This window comes from Oryzias latipes, chromosome 23 (assembly GCF_053564925.1).
Source record: "Oryzias latipes strain Hd-rR chromosome 23, Olatipes_Hd-rR_3.1".
In the NCBI taxonomy this organism is placed as follows: domain Eukaryota; kingdom Metazoa; phylum Chordata; class Actinopteri; order Beloniformes; family Adrianichthyidae; genus Oryzias; species Oryzias latipes.
Window position 1 is genome coordinate 13028818 of NC_136259.1, and position 21547 is coordinate 13050364.

Consider the following 21547-nt stretch of genomic DNA (forward strand, 5'->3'; position numbering starts at 1 on the left):
ACGTGTGTATGAGCGCTTAATGGGACAACCTGCTTTGTCCTGTTCATGCTTCTAAAGGAATTTGTATCAAATACAGGCATCATTTACTGTAGATGTTACCAGTGATCCATGTACCTTCATACTACTCAATATTTAAATGCCTAAATGTTTCTACAATTACTAAATAGGTATTTAAACTGAAATTTACCTGCGGTGTGTCGTCTGGATAGGACCCGGAAGTGGGTGGATTCTCTTCTGCTGATTGACTTGGCTTTTCTTTGGATTTCTGAGATGAAAGGATGGAGGCTGAATTAGATTCTTTGCTTAAACACTGAGCAAATAGTCCTGCTAAAACCTGGACCTGTCCAGTTGAGTATTACACAGGACATGTGTGTAAGAGTGATCATTAGGACAACTTCACTTCCAGTATACTAGTTTTAACACTATGTCCAGCTAATGTCAGAACCTGTCCAGTTGAGTATTACACAGGACACGTGTGTATGAGCGCTTAATGGGACAACCTGCTTTGTCCTGTTCATGCTTCTAAAGGAATTTGTATCAAATACAGGCATCCTTTACTGTAGATGTTACCAGTGATCCATGTACCTTCATACTACTCAATATTTAAATGCCTAAATGTTTCTACAATTACTAAATAGGTATTTAAACTGAAATTTACCTGCGGTGTGTCGTCTGGATAGGACCCGGAAGTGGGTGGATTCTCTTCTGCTGATTGACTTGGCTTTTCTTTGGATTTCTGAGATGAAAGGATGGAGGCTGAATTAGATTCTTTGCTTAAACACTGAGCACATAGTCCTGCTAAAACCTGGACCTGTCCAGTTGAGTATTACACAGGACATGTGTGTAAGAGTGATCATTAAGACAACTTCAATTCCAGTATACTAGTTTTAACACTATGTCCTGCTAATGTCAGAACCTGTCCAGTTGAGTATTACACAGGACACGTGTGTATGAGCGCTTAATGGGACAACCTGCTTTGTCCTGTTCATGCTTCTAAAGGAATTTGTATCAAATACAGGCATCATTTACTGTAGATGTTACCAGTGATCCATGTACCTTCATACTACTCAATATTTAAATGCCTAAATGTTTCTACAATTACTAAATAGGTATTTAAACTGAAATTTACCTGCGGTGTGTCGTCTGGATAGGACCCGGAAGTGGGTGGATTCTCTTCTGCTGATTGACTTGGCTTTTCTTTGGATTTCTGAGATGAAAGGATGGAGGCTGAATTAGATTCTTTGCTTAAACACTGAGCAAATAGTCCTGCTAAAACCTGGACCTGTCCAGTTGAGTATTACACAGGACATGTGTGTAAGAGTGATCATTAGGACAACTTCACTTCCAGTATACTAGTTTTAACACTATGTCCAGCTAATGTCAGAACCTGTCCAGTTGAGTATTACACAGGACACGTGTGTATGAGCGCTTAATGGGACAACCTGCTTTGTCCTGTTCATTCTTCTAAAGGAATTTGTATCAAATACAGGCATCCTTTACTGTAGATGTTACCAGTGATCCATGTACCTTCATACTACTCAATATTAACATGCCTAAATGTTTCTACAATTACTAAATAGGTATTTAAACTGAAATTTACCTGCGGTGTGTCGTCTGGATAGGACCCGGAAGTGGGTGGATTCTCTTCTGCTGATTGACTTGGCTTTTCTTTGGATTTCTGAGATGAAAGGATGGAGGCTGAATTAGATTCTTTGCTTAAACACTGAGCACATAGTCCTGCTAAAACCTGGACCTGTCCAGTTGAGTATTACACAGGACATGTGTGTAAGAGTGATCATTAGGACAACTTCACTTCCAGTATACTAGTTTTAACACTATGTCCAGCTAATGTCAGAACCTGTCCAGTTGAGTATTACACAGGACACGTGTGTATGAGCGCTTAATGGGACAACCTGCTTTGTCCTGTTCATTCTTCTAAAGGAATTTGTATCAAATACAGGCATCCTTTACTGTAGATGTTACCAGTGATCCATGTACCTTCATACTACTCAATATTAACATGCCTAAATGTTTCTACAATTACTAAATAGGTATTTAAACTGAAATTTACCTGCGGTGTGTCGTCTGGATAGGACCCGGAAGTGGGTGGATTCTCTTCTGCTGATTGACTTGGCTTTTCTTTGGATTTCTGAGATGAAAGGATGGAGGCTGAATTAGATTCTTTGCTTAAACACTGAGCACATAGTCCTGCTAAAACCTGGACCTGTCCAGTTGAGTATTACACAGGACATGTGTGTAAGAGTGATCATTAGGACAACTTCACTTCCAGTATACTAGTTTTAACACTATGTCCAGCTAATGTCAGAACCTGTCCAGTTGAGTATTACACAGGACACGTGTGTATGAGCGCTTAATGGGACAACCTGCTTTGTCCTGTTCATGCTTCTAAAGGAATTTGTATCAAATACAGGCATCCTTTTCTGTAGATGTTACCAGTGATCCATGTACCTTCATACTACTCAATATTAACATGCCTAAATGTTTCTACAATTACTAAATAGGTATTTAAACTGAAATTTACCTGCGGTGTGTCGTCTGGATAGGACCCGGAAGTGGGTGGATTCTCTTCTGCTGATTGACTTGGCTTTTCTTTGGATTTCTGAGATGAAAGGATGGAGGCTGAATTAGATTCTTTGCTTAAACACTGAGCACATAGTCCTGCTAAAACCTGGACCTGTCCAGTTGAGTATTACACAGGACATGTGTGTAAGAGTGATCATTAGGACAACTTCACTTCCAGTATACTAGTTTTAACACTATGTCCAGCTAATGTCAGAACCTGTCCAGTTGAGTATTACACAGGACACGTGTGTATGAGCGCTTAATGGGACAACCTGCTTTGTCCTGTTCATTCTTCTAAAGGAATTTGTATCAAATACAGGCATCCTTTACTGTAGATGTTACCAGTGATCCATGTACCTTCATACTACTCAATATTAACATGCCTAAATGTTTCTACAATTACTAAATAGGTATTTAAACTGAAATTTACCTGCGGTGTGTCGTCTGGATAGGACCCGGAAGTGGGTGGATTCTCTTCTGCTGATTGACTTGGCTTTTCTTTGGATTTCTGAGATGAAAGGATGGAGGCTGAATTAGATTCTTTGCTTAAACACTGAGCACATAGTCCTGCTAAAACCTGGACCTGTCCAGTTGAGTATTACACAGGACATGTGTGTAAGAGTGATCATTAAGACAACTTCAATTCCAGTATACTAGTTTTAACACTATGTCCTGCTAATGTCAGAACCTGTCCAGTTGAGTATTACACAGGACACGTGTGTATGAGCGCTTAATGGGACAACCTGCTTTGTCCTGTTCATGCTTCTAAAGGAATTTGTATCAAATACAGGCATCCTTTTCTGTAGATGTTACCAGTGATCCATGTACCTTCATACTACTCAATATTAACATGCCTAAATGTTTCTACAATTACTAAATAGGTATTTAAACTGAAATTTACCTGCGGTGTGTCGTCTGGATAGGACCCGGAAGTGGGTGGATTCTCTTCTGCTGATTGACTTGGCTTTTCTTTGGATTTCTGAGATGAAAGGATGGAGGCTGAATTAGATTCTTTGCTTAAACACTGAGCACATAGTCCTGCTAAAACCTGGACCTGTCCAGTTGAGTATTACACAGGACATGTGTGTAAGAGTGATCATTAGGACAACTTCACTTCCAGTATACTAGTTTTAACACTATGTCCAGCTAATGTCAGAACCTGTCCAGTTGAGTATTACACAGGACACGTGTGTATGAGCGCTTAATGGGACAACCTGCTTTGTCCTGTTCATTCTTCTAAAGGAATTTGTATCAAATACAGGCATCCTTTACTGTAGATGTTACCAGTGATCCATGTACCTTCATACTACTCAATATTAACATGCCTAAATGTTTCTACAATTACTAAATAGGTATTTAAACTGAAATTTACCTGCGGTGTGTCGTCTGGATAGGACCCGGAAGTGGGTGGATTCTCTTCTGCTGATTGACTTGGCTTTTCTTTGGATTTCTGAGATGAAAGGATGGAGGCTGAATTAGATTCTTTGCTTAAACACTGAGCACATAGTCCTGCTAAAACCTGGACCTGTCCAGTTGAGTATTACACAGGACATGTGTGTAAGAGTGATCATTAAGACAACTTCAATTCCAGTATACTAGATTTAACACTATGTCCTGCTAATGTCAGAACCTGTCCAGTTGAGTATTACACAGGACACGTGTGTATGAGCGCTTAATGGGACAACCTGCTTTGTCCTGTTCATGCTTCTAAAGGAATTTGTATCAAATACAGGCATCCTTTTCTGTAGATGTTACCAGTGATCCATGTACCTTCATACTACTCAATATTAACATGCCTAAATGTTTCTACAATTACTAAATAGGTATTTAAACTGAAATTTACCTGCGGTGTGTCGTCTGGATAGGACCTGGAAGTGGGTGGATTCTCTTCTGCTGATTGACTTGGCTTTTCTTTGGATTTCTGAGATGAAAGGATGGAGGCTGAATTAGATTCTTTGCTTAAACACTGAGCAAATAGTCCTGCTAAAACCTGGACCTGTCCAGTTGAGTATTACACAGGACATGTGTGTAAGAGTGATCATTAGGACAACTTCAATTCCAGTATACTAGTTTTAACACTATGTCCTGCTAATGTCAGAACCTGTCCAGTTGAGTATTACACAGGACACGTGTGTATGAGCGCTTAATGGGACAACCTGCTTTGTCCTGTTCATGCTTCTAAAGGAATTTGTATCAAATACAGGCATCCTTTACTGTAGATGTTACCAGTGATCCATGTACCTTCATACTACTCAATATTAACATGCCTAAATGTTTCTACAATTACTAAATAGGTATTTAAACTGAAATTTACCTGCGGTGTGTCGTCTGGATAGAACCTGGAAGTGGGTGGATTCTCTTCTGCTGATTGACTTGGCTTTTCTTTGGATTTCTGAGATGAAAGGATGGAGGCTGAATTAGATTCTTTGCTTAAACACTGAGCAAATAGTCCTGCTAAAACCTGGACCTGTCCAGTTGAGTATTACACAGGACATGTGTGTAAGAGTGATCATTAGGACAACTTCAATTCCAGTATACTAGTTTTAACACTATGTCCCGCTAATGTCAGAACCTGTCCAGTTGAGTATTACACAGGACACGTGTGTATGAGCGCTTAATGGGACAACCTGCTTTGTCCTGTTCATGCTTCTAAAGGAATTTGTATCAAATACAGGCATCCTTTACTGTAGATGTTACCAGTGATCCATGTACCTTCATACTACTCAATATTAACATGCCTAAATGTTTCTACAATTACTAAATAGGTATTTAAACTGAAATTTACCTGCGGTGTGTCGTCTGGATAGGACCTGGAAGTGGGTGGATTCTCTTCTGCTGATTGACTTGGCTTTTCTTTGGATTTCTGAGATGAAAGGATGGAGGCTGAATTAGATTCTTTGCTTAAACACTGAGCAAATAGTCCTGCTAAAACCTGGACCTGTCCAGTTGAGTATTACACAGGACATGTGTGTAAGAGTGATCATTAGGACAACTTCAATTCCAGTATACTAGTTTTAACACTATGTCCTGCTAATGTCAGAACCTGTCCAGTTGAGTATTACACAGGACACGTGTGTATGAGCGCTTAATGGGACAACCTGCTTTGTCCTGTTCATGCTTCTAAAGGAATTTGTATCAAATACAGGCATCCTTTACTGTAGATGTTACCAGTGATCCATGTACCTTCATACTACTCAATATTAACATGCCTAAATGTTTCTACAATTACTAAATAGGTATTTAAACTGAAATTTACCTGCGGTGTGTCGTCTGGATAGAACCTGGAAGTGGGTGGATTCTCTTCTGCTGATTGACTTGGCTTTTCTTTGGATTTCTGAGATGAAAGGATGGAGGCTGAATTAGATTCTTTGCTTAAACACTGAGCAAATAGTCCTGCTAAAACCTGGACCTGTCCAGTTGAGTATTACACAGGACATGTGTGTAAGAGTGATCATTAGGACAACTTCAATTCCAGTATACTAGTTTTAACACTATGTCCCGCTAATGTCAGAACCTGTCCAGTTGAGTATTACACAGGACACGTGTGTATGAGCGCTTAATGGGACAACCTGCTTTGTCCTGTTCATGCTTCTAAAGGAATTTGTATCAAATACAGGCATCCTTTACTGTAGATGTTACCAGTGATCCATGTACCTTCATACTACTCAATATTAACATGCCTAAATGTTTCTACAATTACTAAATAGGTATTTAAACTGAAATTTACCTGCGGTGTGTCGTCTGGATAGGACCTGGAAGTGGGTGGATTCTCTTCTGCTGATTGACTTGGCTTTTCTTTGGATTTCTGAGATGAAAGGATGGAGGCTGAATTAGATTCTTTGCTTAAACACTGAGCAAATAGTCCTGCTAAAACCTGGACCTGTCCAGTTGAGTATTACACAGGACATGTGTGTAAGAGTGATCATTAGGACAACTTCAATTCCAGTATACTAGTTTTAACACTATGTCCCGCTAATGTCAGAACCTGTCCAGTTGAGTATTACACAGGACACGTGTGTATGAGCGCTTAATGGGACAACCTGCTTTGTCCTGTTCATGCTTCTAAAGTAAATGGTAAATGGTATATGGCGTATACTTGTATAGCGCCTTTCTTCCTACAAGGACAAAGTGCTTTACAGTCACAGACCCATTCACCCAGTCACACACACATTCACACACTGGTGGCGGCTCCGCTGCCAAACACAGGCGCCTGCCTACCACCAAGGAATTTTTATCAAATACAGGCATCCTTTATGGTCGATGTTACCAGTGATCCATGTACCTTCATACTACTCAATATTTTAATACCTAAATGTTTCTACAATTGCTAAATAGATATTTATACTGAAATTTACCTGCGATGTGTCGTCTGGAGAGGACCTGGAAGTTGATGGATTCTCTTCTGCTGATTGACTTGGCTTTTCTTTGGATTTCTGAGATGAAAGGATGAAGAGTAAATCATATTCTTTAATTTAAATATAGAATTATACATTATTTTAAAGCATAACAATAACTTTACAGATACCTTGATTCTCCATGGCCATTCGGAGTCACCATAATTATAGGTGATTTCTTCTCCAGGACCAATATCCTTGATTGCAAATAAACAGAGATGGGGTTCTCCATTCACTCTGGTAATGGTCATTTTGCTGTTTGGGCTCACTTCATCATCATTTATTAGTCTTCCAAGTGACCCGTCCTCTCTAGCAGCATCAATACTAAAATATGAAGCAGACAATAAGTTATGCTACATAGGGAAGTTATTGAGCACATTGAGTATTTAAGACGAAATAACATTCCTGCTACAACCTAAAACTTCCATGGAACATTACAAATGTATAACCTTGTCTTAGACTGTATTTCATCACTAAAACTACTTTTTACCAGTAAGAGAGTAGAGATGACATTACCATTAAAAAAGAAGATACATACCATAACAACTTTCCATTGAACTGGAAATCAAACATAAAAACCTTCAGGGCGTCATGGTAAACTTTCAGTCTGCTTTCTTGTTCCTTTTTTGATATGAGCTGTCCTCTGTATTCAAGAAGGAAATCTCCCTTTTGAAAGGGCCGGGAGCTGAACACACCTCGACCTACAAGTAACAAACACATCACAAAGAAAGGAGAGTAATAAAAAAAGAAACAATGCAAAGTTATCATAGAGCAGGGCTCCAGACTGCGACCAAAATTTGAGAGTGTGCGACTGAATTTTACACCCAGTCGCACATGTGCCACCAGTAAATTTGCCTCCCCCGCCCTCCGTATTTTGTATACATTAAACGTGGAAGGGGCACATCAATCATCAATGAAATAATCAATGAGACGCGAGGACGGACAGACGGACGGACAGACACACTCGCGCGAATACTCATGAGACTGGAGCACATGCGAGCGCACACTCGAGTGTCATTGAGGGATGCCTGAGGCGGCCAATGCAGGGCTCGACATAGCCATTTGTCCGCTGGCCCGGTCCTGTTTTTCGAGCAGTGCGGACCACAAGACTTTACTTTTCACTTGTCCGCTCGGGCCACTAAAATATCTAACGGTTTATATATTCTTCACCTTTTTCAATAAAGTAAATTTTGCGAAAACGTGTAGATTTACCTCGTCTTCATAATGTAGTTTTTCTGCTAGTCCTGTGTTCAGACTTCAAGGGTTTCTATGGGAAACCTTTGATCACTTCTCCTTCTCTCCCGCCTGCGCGCGCGCGGCTTTCACTGCCGAGCACCACGCGGCACGCGCTCACTACTTTTTTTTTTCAAACTTTATTGAATGTAACAATTCAATACAAAACAATGTTAAACAGCAACAACGAAGGCACAAGCCAGTGGGTTATTATTACATTTGATTATAAATCCGACACCGTCACTGAAGAGAGACTGAAGCATGTCAGAGATGTGGAAGACATGGCAGGAATAGATAGGAATATGTTTGATGGAGTAGTGGGTATAATTAGTAGTATGGACAGCAAGATATTTAATGAATGCATTGAAGATGAAACTGTATGCACTAAGCTTTAAGCTGAATGTCAAAGAATCAAAGGCAACTCCAAATACCGGAATCTCAGACTCAAATGCAGTAGAATGTTAAACTACTTAATTTTGTTTTTCTGTACAACACTGTAAGCAGTAAGTATTTCTAGTTAGCTGAATGATCTCAGACCTGCACAATATGAGGAAAACTCGCGATATGCGATATCAAAGATTAAAATTGCGATAACGATATAATTTGCGGTATATAAACAAACAGCAAAATAACCAAATAACCATTCCCAGTTTAAAAATTATACTCCAAATGACCCACGTTGACATAGGTTACAAACATCTAACATAACGGTGCTCCATCTGATTGGTCAACAATGTGAAGGCGTCCATCCGATTGGTCAAATGCATTAAGGGATTTATTTGATTCGTTAAATGGTTCAAGCTGCCATTAGATTGTTTTAACACATTTAAGGTTTATGATTTATTGCGATATTTGCCGTTAGAAGCACCATGAAAACTTCTGAACTAGTGTTACCTACTACACTGCAGTGCTCTCTTCAAAACATCTGAAACAGACTAGAGCAGATTTAAGTTTGATATGGTCTATTTTCAGTCATTGAAAAGTGTAGAAATAAGTGATGTCACCAGAATGCACCAAATTGTACCATATTAAAAGTTTCCGGGGGGGCATGCCCCCGGACCCCCCTAAAGTTGCAAGCACCTGCGGAGCGGCGGGTCCCGCTATGCGCGGTGTCGGGCCAGTAACTTTCAGGCAGGGCCAGTAAGTTTCAAAAACTACTGGCCCTGTGGGCCAGTGCAAATTTCTGGGCTATGTCAACCCCTGCAATGCGTGTGAGAAGAATAGGGAAAGTTACTGTAAGTGGCTAAAATGCGTGGAGGGGGAGGGGCCTAGAGATAATCGAGTGCGCGTTAACATCTGTGGGAAGGAAACAGAGACAAATATCATCACAACCTGATATGTGCGTCTGAGCTATGAGCAAGCAAACTATTGATTCGTTCTTCTGACCTGCGGCTAGTGTACCAGTGCCAGTCTACAGCAGGGGTCTCTAACTCGCAAAGCAAACCACGGCTCTCATCATGCACGGCTGTTACGGCAGCACACCACTCCCGCGGGAGATGGTCAGCTGAGGAGAATAAATGTCCCACACGTTCATGCGTGACAGCTAACGGGGCTCTAGCATTAAACACGTGTGAGCGACAACATGATTTAAAAAACCGGCGGGGAAAGTGCAACAATAGACGTGTTTAAGATGAACCAGTGCCCTGGGGGGGGGGGGGGGGGGGGGACATGAGGGCAAAGCTGCAGCAAGACTGAAGGACAACAGGAATTAGGAGTTGTCCTTAACATTCAATTTTGATTTGATTTGATTTTTTTTTATTTGAAATGGTTTATTTCAAGCAATCAAATAGAAGTTATACACAGAAGCAATATAATCATCAGTTATACATTCATACAGTAACTAATCAAACTTAGGATAATTAGACATAATTAATAAATATTGCTTGAAAGGGAGTGGAAGGAAGCGAACTTATATAATTCCACCCCGTTATACTATAACCATTTTATTACATGATTTATCAATATCCGGTTCCTAGGTTTTATCAGACAGAATTAAGAATCATAAGGTATCAATAAAGCACATGCCAAAGATGAATTACTTAAGTACTACGTCAAAAATAACTATTTTAGAAATTAACATGGCAAATGCAGCATCTGAAATATATGCAAATTATGTTACTTTTAAAAGTCATTCATATGCTTTAAAAAATAATACTATACCAGTAAAATAGACAACACTGTTTCAGGAATTTTCATGGCAAAATTTCATCAAGTATCAAAAGTTAAAAACATGTGCAAAGTTATGCTACATTAGGAAAGATTTTTGAATCAATTTATCAATTTTAGGAGCTAGTGAAGTAATATCATCAAAAGTCAATCAATTTAAAAATTTTCAAAAGTGATTAATCATTTGTTTTACTCTTTTTATATATATATATATATATATTTTTTTTTATAATAAAGTAATACTGTTGGGGAAAAATAAAAAGGGTCCATAAACTGTCGAATTGTCCAAGGTTGGCATTTCTTCTTTTACTGATAACAGCTGATCTCCTGGGTTCAAAACAGAGTTTATAGTTCTCTTCGATGTTATGTCTGCAGACATTAGATTCAGATCCATATCCTTCTTCAGCTGATATCAGCTGCGGTGAAAGTTGAGGTCAAGTTGTCTGCAGGTCAGAACTCTGCTGTTATTCAGGTGACGTCAGACGATGGAGAAAGTGATGATTCCTGGTGTCATATTTCTTGAAATTATTTGTCTTTAGTTAATTTAGTTTTAATATGCTTCTCCCCCTAAATATGATCTGTGATATTGCACCTTTTATAATTATTTTAATGTTTTGTAATGTATGTAGCCTTTTTTTAATCAGTTGGTATTTTAAATTATTTTAATTGATCAGTGAACTACAAAAAACCCATCAGGACACATGTCCCATAATGCAGTGTTTTTCAACCAGTGTGCCGCGGCACACTAGTGTGCCGTGGGAGATGGTCAAGTGTGCCGTGGTAAATTGCCCTCATTAACTGATTTAACAACATTTTCCATCTCCAGGATTTCAGTTCTTTGTTCATCCCTACAGGCCCTGATAAAACACTGAGTAGTTAGGAATATGAAAGATCGTAAAATACTTTTTTCTTTGTGTTTATTTGATTCTATTAAATACATTTTGATAAGAATGACAATACCACGATTTAGCCCCAGCTTCAGCTGTGTCAGGAAAAGTTCCGCCCCTTTAACTGTTTCCACCAATCATTCTTGGGATCTTAATCACATGTCATCAGTCTGACCAATCAGAAGTGGTTAAAGTCTTCACTTCCTTGCTCTAAATTCGCTGATAAAGTCTATTTGGTGTCGCCAACATGAATTTCCATCCTCTAATGTGTACATACATTTAAGTATTGTTTGAAACTGTGAAATGACTAAAAGGTTACTACGGTAATCACTTTGCTGCTAAAAACTTTTTTATTCTAAATTTATGGTATTTTGTTTGCTATTTGTACTGTCATGACAGCGATGGTGCTGTCAGTTTAGCTTGTTGCATCTTTAAAAGTGCAGAATAAAATGTGACAATGAATTTGAAACAGCGCATTGTAATTTCGGCATCTATTATTAAAGTATTTATTCGTAATACAGTGGAGATTAGTAGATTTGGTTAGAATGTTGATTTAAGGTATGCCCCCTAAATTTTCTGGTTGTGCCCCTAAAATTTTAGTTGGGGGCCACAGTGCTCCTAGTGAAAAAAAGTTAGTCTGGAGCCCTGTATAGTGGGAACTGAATAGTCTATTTAATTCAGTTTTCTGATTGTAGATTTTTTTTGGGAGTGTGTGTGAATTAGGTTGCGCAATATAAATGAAACACTTAACTAATACACAATGACCATGCCAAAAATAATCTAGATAAAACTTAATTGAGGATCTGATTTGGGATCAATATCACATACTGCAAATAATGCTCTATGACAGAAGAACCTAAATTATGTGTTTTTCATGTTGATTTCAAACATTGAATAAAAATTGCATAAATACTTCAGTGGCTCACCTTTAAATGAATCAATGTATCTAATATCAAATCCTTCCTTATCTTCACCCAAGGAGCAATAATACAAAGCATCTTGTCTGGGATTTCTTCTAGCCCTCTGTGGCCTCTGTGCTGCCATCTCCTGCAAAGACTATGTGTTAATTCAGATTTATTTATATAGTGCTTTTCCTGCTTTCAAGCATCTCAAAGTGCTTTCCACAGTAACATAAATAACAGTAATACGAAAAAGCATTCATAAATAAATAAAATAAAAACAAACAAATACATAAAAACATCAAAATCCAGCAACATGCACATCCCGCAAGTAAAATATACAATAAAATCATGTGGGCATGTAAGAACCAAGTAAAAGCTACGCTAAAAAGATTAGTTTTGAGCTTTTTCTTAAAAACCTTAATGGCTTAAGCGACTGCTATTGGGACAAGAGTCACCGTGAGACACTTATTTTAGGGATGTCTAACCAGCACCACAAAGTCCTGTAAAGACAATCATGCCATAAAGGTTGCACTGACCGGATTACATAATTATGCAAAACAGTAAATTAAGTAATTAAGTAGGCGTGGGATTTTATAAGTTTGCTTCTTCCCACTCCTTTTCAAGCAATCAAACTCTACTAACTTTAGTTAATTATCACAAAAAATGAATGAACCATATGTGACATAAGTGTGTTTTATTTTTTTCTAATCAATGCATTTAATTGTTTCTGTGATGAGTTTGAAATAATTGTGTTTTGTCCTGTATTTTTTACGCTTGAAATATACCAATCAATCATTATTGATATTAGCTAGTTGACAAGAACCTCAGTATTTACCTAAAAGTTAAAACCCCAGTCATACAGATGAACACCGAACACAGAAAACCGCACTATTTAAAGAGCACTTGATGAATTTAATGGTTTTTAAAAGGTACACATTAAACCAAAGCCATTCGGTAACATCACAAAACGAAAGTCAATGCAAAGATGTAAGCCGGCGGTCCTGGCTGCAGCAATGAAAAGCGGACAAGCTAGTTCGAAAGAGAGGCGGCGAAAGTCCGCGAAAGTGAAAAACAACAAACATTACTTGAAAGGATGTTTCTTACCTGGTCCACAGTCAGGTGATACGACATTAAACCAAAGCAATTCACACCACAAAACGAAAGTCAATGCAAAGATGTAAGCCGGCGGTCGAGCGCAATGAAAAGCGGACGAGCTAGTTCGAAAGAGAGGCGGCGAAAGTACGCGAAAGTGAAAAGAAACACACATTACTTAAAATGATGGTTCTTACCTGGTCCACAGTCAGGTGATACGTTTTGCATTAATTCCTTTCCGCTAGAGAATCTGGCTGCAGAAGAAATTATTCCGCTCGAGGATCGTTAGCCGAAAGTTCTTGATCAGATCAGATGAGGCGTACACGTGCGTACCAACCAGCGCAAACGTCCGCTACTGCCCCCTACTGCTGTGGAGTGTGAATCTTTAGTGAACCATCAGGTCTCCCAGAAGTCTGCAAGCTTTAAAACTCCCACGACTGCAATTTTGACGGGTGGCCTTCTGGCCAATGGAAGGCCAGACTAAATGATGATGTTATGTATTGATGAAAAATTCAGCTTTTTATAGACAACTGGCTTTTTTTATCCACTCCCTAAAATGACCCCTCTCTTTCAGCTCCCAAACAGTTCTTCAAGTTGCTTCTCAATTATTTTTTGCCAGGCCCCCCCTAGGAAAAAGAAAATGTTTCGCGCCCACCTAACCCCCACCCCCCCACACACTCGTGCAGTGACAATATATATATTAGGTAAATATCTATAAAAATTGTGTAAGTATACTTAAAATTGTATCTTTTAACATTAACAAAAGAAAAAAGAAAAATGAATCCTTTTTCAAATTTCAAATCATATTAACTTTATTTTGTCACACAGAAACCCTGTTCTAGTCTTAAGCAGAAAAGAAGTTTAAAGTGCCTGTATTAAAGTACTATTTGAGAAGCACTGATTTACTGATTATGACTGACAATTTTTTTATACTAAATACTAAACAAATTCAAAGTGAAATACTGGGCATGCCAACCAAAATACAATGGGCAAAAATAAATAAATACATAAATAAAAAATGTTTTAAAAAAAAGTTTTTTATTTGTATTTATTTATTTTGTCACAACCAGGGTTGGCATTGAAAATTACCAATTCCCTTAGCTTGGAGGAGCTGGTCTGAATTCTTCATTGTGTGAATGCTTCAAAGCATTCGCACAATAGTGACCCTGTTTACCTTTAGTATTGTTCTTTATATCTTTTTCTGTATTTTTTTTACATAAAATCTTGAGCACACTTTTAGCAATTTATGCAATCCTGGTATCAAAATGTTCAGCACGCTCAGGAGAAGGATGCTTAGTCTTTTGGTATTGGTAAAACCTTACGGTCTTTACGATATTACACAATTTACACCAATTGTAGCTCCCTAGAAAATGAATAGGATTTTCTTTTTAAAAACCTTTAAAAACGGTGTTTCCTTTTAAACCCTTTGGTATCAAAACACTCAGTAAGTTAAAGACATTTATGCTTGTACTTATGTTATTCGTAATTTTTACGGTTTTTAAAATTTAGTCAATTTATGCTAATTTACTAGCCTCATTGAAAATTATGGGAATTTTTTAAAAATCCTTTACAAAATGTGTTCACTTTTAAAGCGTATCCAATATTTGTATCAAAACATTAAGCAAGTTAAGCACATTTATGCTTGTATTGACAAAGTAGAGGTTGAAGCATTCATCAGTGGATCTCTTCCTAACATCGATGGGGTGTCACTCAAGTTTAGCCATCTGTTTCAGCTGAACAATTGGCTCTCCAGAGAGTGTGCTTCCAGAGGATTCCATTACATTGAGAACTTCAATACATTCTGGAAACGAAAGGACCTATTCATGGGAAGAGGCCCACACCTGAACAGAGGTGGAGCAAGAGAGTTAGTGAAGAACCTCCTCCACGCTCTGGGGCATAGAGGCCAAGGCAGTAAGGAAGGACCGAGCCAGTGTCCCAGGAACCACAGCACAACAGCAACAACAATTACCTCCACCAGCACCGGTCAATGACTTGGATCCAGCAGCACCAGCACCACAACCACCTCCATCTAAGGACTCAGCTGCACCAGCATCACAACAACCACCGCCAGCTAAGGACCCAACTGCAGAACCACAACAACAACCACCAGATTTGGCTCCAGAAATACCAACATCTGACCAGCTGTGGGCGCCGCCTGCTACATTTACTCCCAGTGAAGACTCACTTTCCTTTTCGTCCCCCCCACTTTCACCCATGGCCCTACCTAGCCATTTTGATAGCCTGATTAAGTCAGGAATTAAGATGGCTCCCCTAACACCTGTGAGCCTCACACCACACAGGAGCTCTCCTCCTACCCCTCCAGCGCCCCCTCCTTATCCTTCACCCAAAGTCCCTCCAACACGTCCTTCATCCAAAGCCCCTCCAACACGCCCCCTCCGTCGTTCACCCAAATCCCGTCCAGCTCCCGCTCCTCCTGGTCCATCACCCAAACTACCCTCAACTCAACCTCTCCTGCGCACCTCTAGACGTGCTATCCCCAGAGCTAGGATGAAACGGGCCCCCAGTGTCCTAGGAAAGGTTATGTCAAACTGGGGCCCTGTGATGAACAACTTCCTTCTGGTGCTATACCTGTAGTTGCACTATGTAGAATGCAAAAAAGGGCAGTTAGACTGTCCAATCAAAGAAATCTAGTTCATATCCCCTGCAAGAAGGTTTTGACCAGTCCCAAGGAAACTAATCTCAAACTTGCTGCACTCAATGTCAGATCTTTATGCAACAAATCATTTTAAATCAATAATCTTATCTCTTCTTTTAATCTTGATTTTATGTTATTAACTGAAACATGGCTTGACAAAAACACAGGAAACATAGTTCTAGTTGAATCAACTCCCCCCAACTACAAACATGAATCGGAAATACGAGAAAATAAAAAGGCGTGGAGGCGTTTCTGCACTGTTTAGAGATAATATTGCAACCCGCAGACTATCATTTGGTGTGTTTTCATCATTTGAGTATGTGTCCTTTAAGATTGAGTTAAAACAAACTCCTCCCTTACTCTGCATAGTCATGTACAAACCTCCTCAGCACAGCCAAAGTTTCATTGATGATTTTACTGAAATGCTCTCAGTTGTGTGCACAGACTTTGATGGTCTAGTCATTACAGGTGATTTTAATGTTTATGTTGATAATGTCAATGACAGAAATGCAAAAGAGCTCAATGCTGTCCTTGAAACCTTTGATCTAATTCACCATGTGAGTTGCCCCATCCACAGCAGAGGGTACGCTCTGGACCTGCTCATCACAAAGGGGGTTAATATTTACAACGTCAGTGTGGTTGATGTTGCCCTCTCTGATCATTTCTGTGTATTCTTTGACCTGTCTGTTGCTCCCAAACCACCGCCTGGCCCTGCAGTTGTCCAAAGGAGACAAATAAATGAGAGCACTAGGGCACAGTTTGTAGAAATGATAGACCCTGAAAAGTCTCTGGTGCCAATGTTGATGAAATGCTGATTTCTGTTACTTCTAGCATCTTGAATGTTCTGGATGCCATTGCCCCTATGAAGGTTAAATTGAGAAAACATAGACAGAAAGCTCCCTGGAGGAACGATGATCTAGTCAGGGCACAGAAACAACAGTGCCGCAGACCTTAGCGAAAGTGGCGCAAGTCAAAACTCCAGGTTCATTATGAAATGTATAAGGGGGAGTTGTACGCTTACAACCAGATCTTATGCAGAACAAGGGAAAGGTACTTCTCTGAAATCATTGGAAGTTGCAGCAGCAACTCTCGTGTCCTGTTCAGAACAGTAAACAGATTAACTAACCCTCCAACCCAGCTACCAATAGAACTGGTTTGCACACCAAAATGTAATGAGTTTGCTTTATTTTTTAATGACAAGGTTCAGGGCATTAAAAAAGCCATCAACTCCACAACACATATAACTATCCAACGGCCACCTACTCACTCTAAGCTGACTCACTTTGTACCTGTCACTGACCAAACTGTCCAAGAGACCATCACCCGTCTGAGCTCGTCTACATGCTGCCTTGATGTGTTACCCACTAGATTTCTAAAGTCTGTCCTGAACAGTGTGTTGCCACCAATTATTCAAATAGTTAACATGTCTCTTCAATCTGGAATATTTCCAGAGGTCTTAAAAACTGCAGTCATTAAACCTCTCCTGAAGACAAGCGGTCTTGATCCCACTGTACTGAATAATTACAGACCTATCTCTAATCTGCCATTTTTAGGAAAAGTCCTTGAAAAAGTTGTCTACCAACAGCTCACTGATTTTCTCTTATTAAACAATTCATTTGATGTTTAACAGTCAGGTTTTAGACCCCATCATAGCACAGAAACTGCTCTTATCAAGGTAACCAACGACATCCGCCTGAACAATGATGATGGCAAAGTCTCTGTCTTAATCCTGTTAGACCTGAGTGCTGCCTTTGATACTGTTGATCATGGGATCCTTTTTCACAGACTCCAAGACTGGGTTGGCATCTCTGGATCTGCCCTAAGTTGGCCCAAGTCTTATCTAGAAGACAGGAAATATTTTGTTGAAATTGGGAGTTGTGTCTCAGACTACATGGCCTTGACTTGTGGTGTGCCCCAGGGATCGATCCTGGGACCCCTTCTGTTCAACCTCTACATGCTGCCACTAGGGCAGTTAATACACAGTAATAACATATCTTATCACAACTATGCAGATGATACTCAGCTCTATGTGTCACTGACAACAGGTGAATATGGGCCGGTGGATACACTCAGCCACTGACTCCAACAGATCAGTGCGTGGATGCAGAACAACTTTCCCCAGCTAAACTCAAACAAGACCGAAGTTATTATTTTTGGCCCACAGAAACAAAGAGAAAGTGTCAGCAGCTACCTTCATTCTCTGTCTCTTAAACCCTCAAATCAAGTCAGAAATCTAGGGGTAATCATGGACTCTGACCTAAACTTTAACAGTCATATCAAGTCAGTAACATCAGCGGCATTTTACCATCTGAAAAACATTGCCAAAATCAAAAACATAGTGTCAAAGCCAGACCTGGAGATATTTATCCATGCATTTGTCTCCAGTAGGTTAGACTACTGTAACAGCCTGCTCACCGGCCTCTCCAAACGAGCTGTAAAACAGCTTTAGTACATCCAGAATGCTGCTGCTCGAGTCCTGACCAGAACCAGGAAGTATGATCACATTAGTCCTGTGCTCAGGTCTCTGCACTGGTTCCCTGTACCTCAAAGAATAGACTTCAAAGCAGCCCTGCTTGTGTACAAGTCTCTCCATGGCCGAGCACCAAAGTACATCTCTGACATGTTAGTGCCATATGAATCATCTCGTACTCTGAGGACCTCAGGGGCCGGCCTCCTGTTGATACCCAGAGTCAGAACTAAACAAGGGGAATCAGCGTTTCAATATTCTGCAGCTAAAATCTGGAACAGACTCCCTGAAGTCGTAAGACAGGCCTCTTCTGTGTTCATGTTCAAATCTAGACTTAAAACATTTCTGTTTAGCCGTGCATATGACTGAAAGGTCCTATCTGCACTTTTCTTTCCTCTCCTTCCTTTATTTTTAAATCAATTTTCAAATTTTTTCTTTTCTTTTAAAGTAAATTTTACGTTGATTATTTCTATGATGTATTGTGATTTTAATGCATTTTTCTGTTTTGTGAAGCACCTTGAATTACTTTGTGTACGAATTGTGCTATACAAATAAACTTGCCTTGCCTTGCCTTATTAATGGTATTTGTATTTTTACAATTATGATTTTTCGCAAGGTATGCCATTTTTATTTTTTATTTAATTTTTATTCATTAATAAAAACATATAATATAAACTTAAGTTGTAAACTCAAGCATGATAGAGAAGGAAAAAAAATGAAAAGGGGACAGAAACAGGAAAAACTTATTTTGTCTGGCCCTTTAACAATCAATAAATCAATCAATAAAAAAAGAAAGATACAGACACACAAGCATTCGGCTGATTCAGTATACAATAAGAGAAGATTGGGAAAGAAAAAAAACAAAATCTTATAATTACATCAACCAGTGTGAAATGAACACCGTACCTCAGGGATGAGTAATTGTTATTTGTCTTAGTTTTCATTTATTTAATTGATTAAACTGGTTTTAATGTAGTTTTTAAGACTTGATACCGTTGTAGCATTTTTAATTTCTATGCTTAATTTATTCCATTTATCAACTCCATATATTGATACACATCGTTCTTTTAGCAGTATTCTGTGTTTTGGTTCAACAAATATCTCATGTCCTTTTAGATTAAATTTACTTTTTTTCATGTATCTTTTCATTCAATTAGGAGGAAAGCATTTCATATTTACTTTATACATACATTTCAAAATATTAAAGTTTATAAGATCAAAAAGTTTTAATAGTTTTAATTTAATAAATAATGAATTAGACAGGTCCGTATAATTACTTTTTGTAATAATTCTTATTGCTTTTATTGCAATATGTAGATTGGATGAATATATGTTTTTATACTGTGGACCATAACATCCTCTTGGACAGGCTGAAAAACTGGGTTGGGGTCTCCGGATCAGCCTTAAACTGGTTTTCATCATATTTGACTGGCAGATCTTTCTCTGTTGTCTTCTCCAAGTTTAAGTCTTCTTCTGCTCCTCTCACTTCTGGTGTGCCCCAAGGCTCAGTTTTGGGACCTTTATTGTTTATTTTATATCTGCTGCCTTTACAGCATATTTTAAGTTCTTTTAATGACATTTCTTATCACTTTTATGCTGACGACATTCAGCTTTATGTGTCTTTTAAACCCCAGGATGTTTTTAAAATACAGACTTTACAAAAGTGTCTGGACTCAGTTAAGAGCTGGATGAATCACAACTTTCTCCAACTCAATGAAGCCAAAACTGAGGTCCTAGTTTGTGCTCCTGACAGTTGTCTCCCCAAGATAATCCATGAGCTCGGCTCACTTGCTTCTTTTATCAAGCCCTCTGTCAGGAACCTAGGTGTAACTTTAGACCCGGTTTTATCCCTGGACTCCCATGTCGGGTCACTCGTTCGCTCTTGTTTTTATCATCTAAAAAACATTGCAAAATTGAGTCCAGTTGTGTCCCGTTCTGAGATGGAGATGCTCATTCACAGTTTTATATCCTCCCGTCTCGACTATTGCAACTCCATCTTCACATGTTTAAGTAAAAAATCTCTAGAACGGCTCCAGATTGTCCAGAACGCTGCTGCTAGGCTTTTAACCAATTCATCCAAGTTCTCACACATCACCCCGTTGTTAATGCAGCTGCACTGGCTCCCCATTCACTACAGAGTGCATTTTAAAATCCTGGTCTTAACATACAGAGCTCTTAATGACCAAGCACCAGTCTACATAAAAGACCTGGTGCAGCCATACACTCCCAGCAGGTCACTGAGGTCATGTGACCAGGGTCTGCTGGCTGTTAAGAGAACCCGTTTAAAGACTAAAGGAGACAGAGCCTTTGCCACGGTGGCCCCATCCCTCTGGAACTCTCTTCCTCTCAGCCTCAGATCTGTGGACTCAGTGTTTTCTTTTAAAAAGCAGCTAAAAACATATCTTTTTAAAATAGCTTTTTCTTAATTTCTTTTTAACATGTGTTTTTACTGTGTTTTACTGTTGTTTTATCGTGTTGTACTGTGAAGCACTTTGTGATTTTTATCTGGAAAGGTGCTATACAAATAAAGTTTATTATTATTATTATTATTATTATTATTATAAGTTGTACCCCAAATTTCTATACAGTAGTTCAGGTATGGCATAATCAAGGAATTATATAATAGATATATTATGAACTACTGTCTGAGAACCATTTTACTTTGTGTAGTACAGCAATTGCTTTTGCTATTTTGGATTTGACATTGTTAATTTGTGGTTTCCAAGATGGCTTTTTGTCTATAATAACTCCTAAAAAATTTACTTCTTTAACTTTTCTGATATTAATATTATCTATGTTTAATTTAACTGTATTTGTATTTTTATTACTAAATATCATATAATATGAATTGTCACTATTTATTGATAGTTTATTTCCGTCAAACCACGATTAAATTTTTCCTAACTCAATCTGCACCACCTCTATCATATGTTCAATATTGTCTCCCGTGTAATAAAAGGTTGTGTCGTCTGCAAATAAAATGGAATCAATTTTTTGGGATATTGAGTTTAAATCGTTTTTATAGATATTAAATAGTTTGGGCCGAGGACTGACCCTTGAGGTACACCACAGGTGATATGAGATAAATTAGATTTGGTGTTGTTTATTTGTACATATTGTTGTCGATCTTTTAGATTTTAGGGCCACCCCTTTGATCCTGTACCTGC

At 38.8% G+C, this 21547-nt stretch overlaps 1 protein-coding gene and 2 long non-coding RNA genes across 3 annotated transcripts in view; 1 reads left to right on the forward strand and 2 right to left on the reverse strand.

Annotated features, from left to right (window-relative positions):
- Positions 1–21547, forward strand: part of LOC111946917 (uncharacterized) — a 47892-nt gene that overhangs the window by 18343 nt on the left and 8002 nt on the right. The window lies entirely within an intron of this gene.
- LOC144989530 (uncharacterized) lies at positions 5369–5925 on the reverse strand. Its single transcript, XR_013653773.1, has 2 exons — positions 5840–5925; positions 5369–5446 (listed from the first exon to the last, which is right to left on the reverse strand). It is a non-coding gene; the product is annotated as an uncharacterized LOC144989530 (long non-coding RNA).
- On the reverse strand, positions 6311–13594 carry LOC144989529 (uncharacterized). The gene is made up of 6 exons (XR_013653772.1): positions 13455–13594; positions 12190–12310; positions 7516–7678; positions 7109–7301; positions 6939–7016; positions 6311–6388 (listed from the first exon to the last, which is right to left on the reverse strand). It is a non-coding gene; the product is annotated as an uncharacterized LOC144989529 (long non-coding RNA).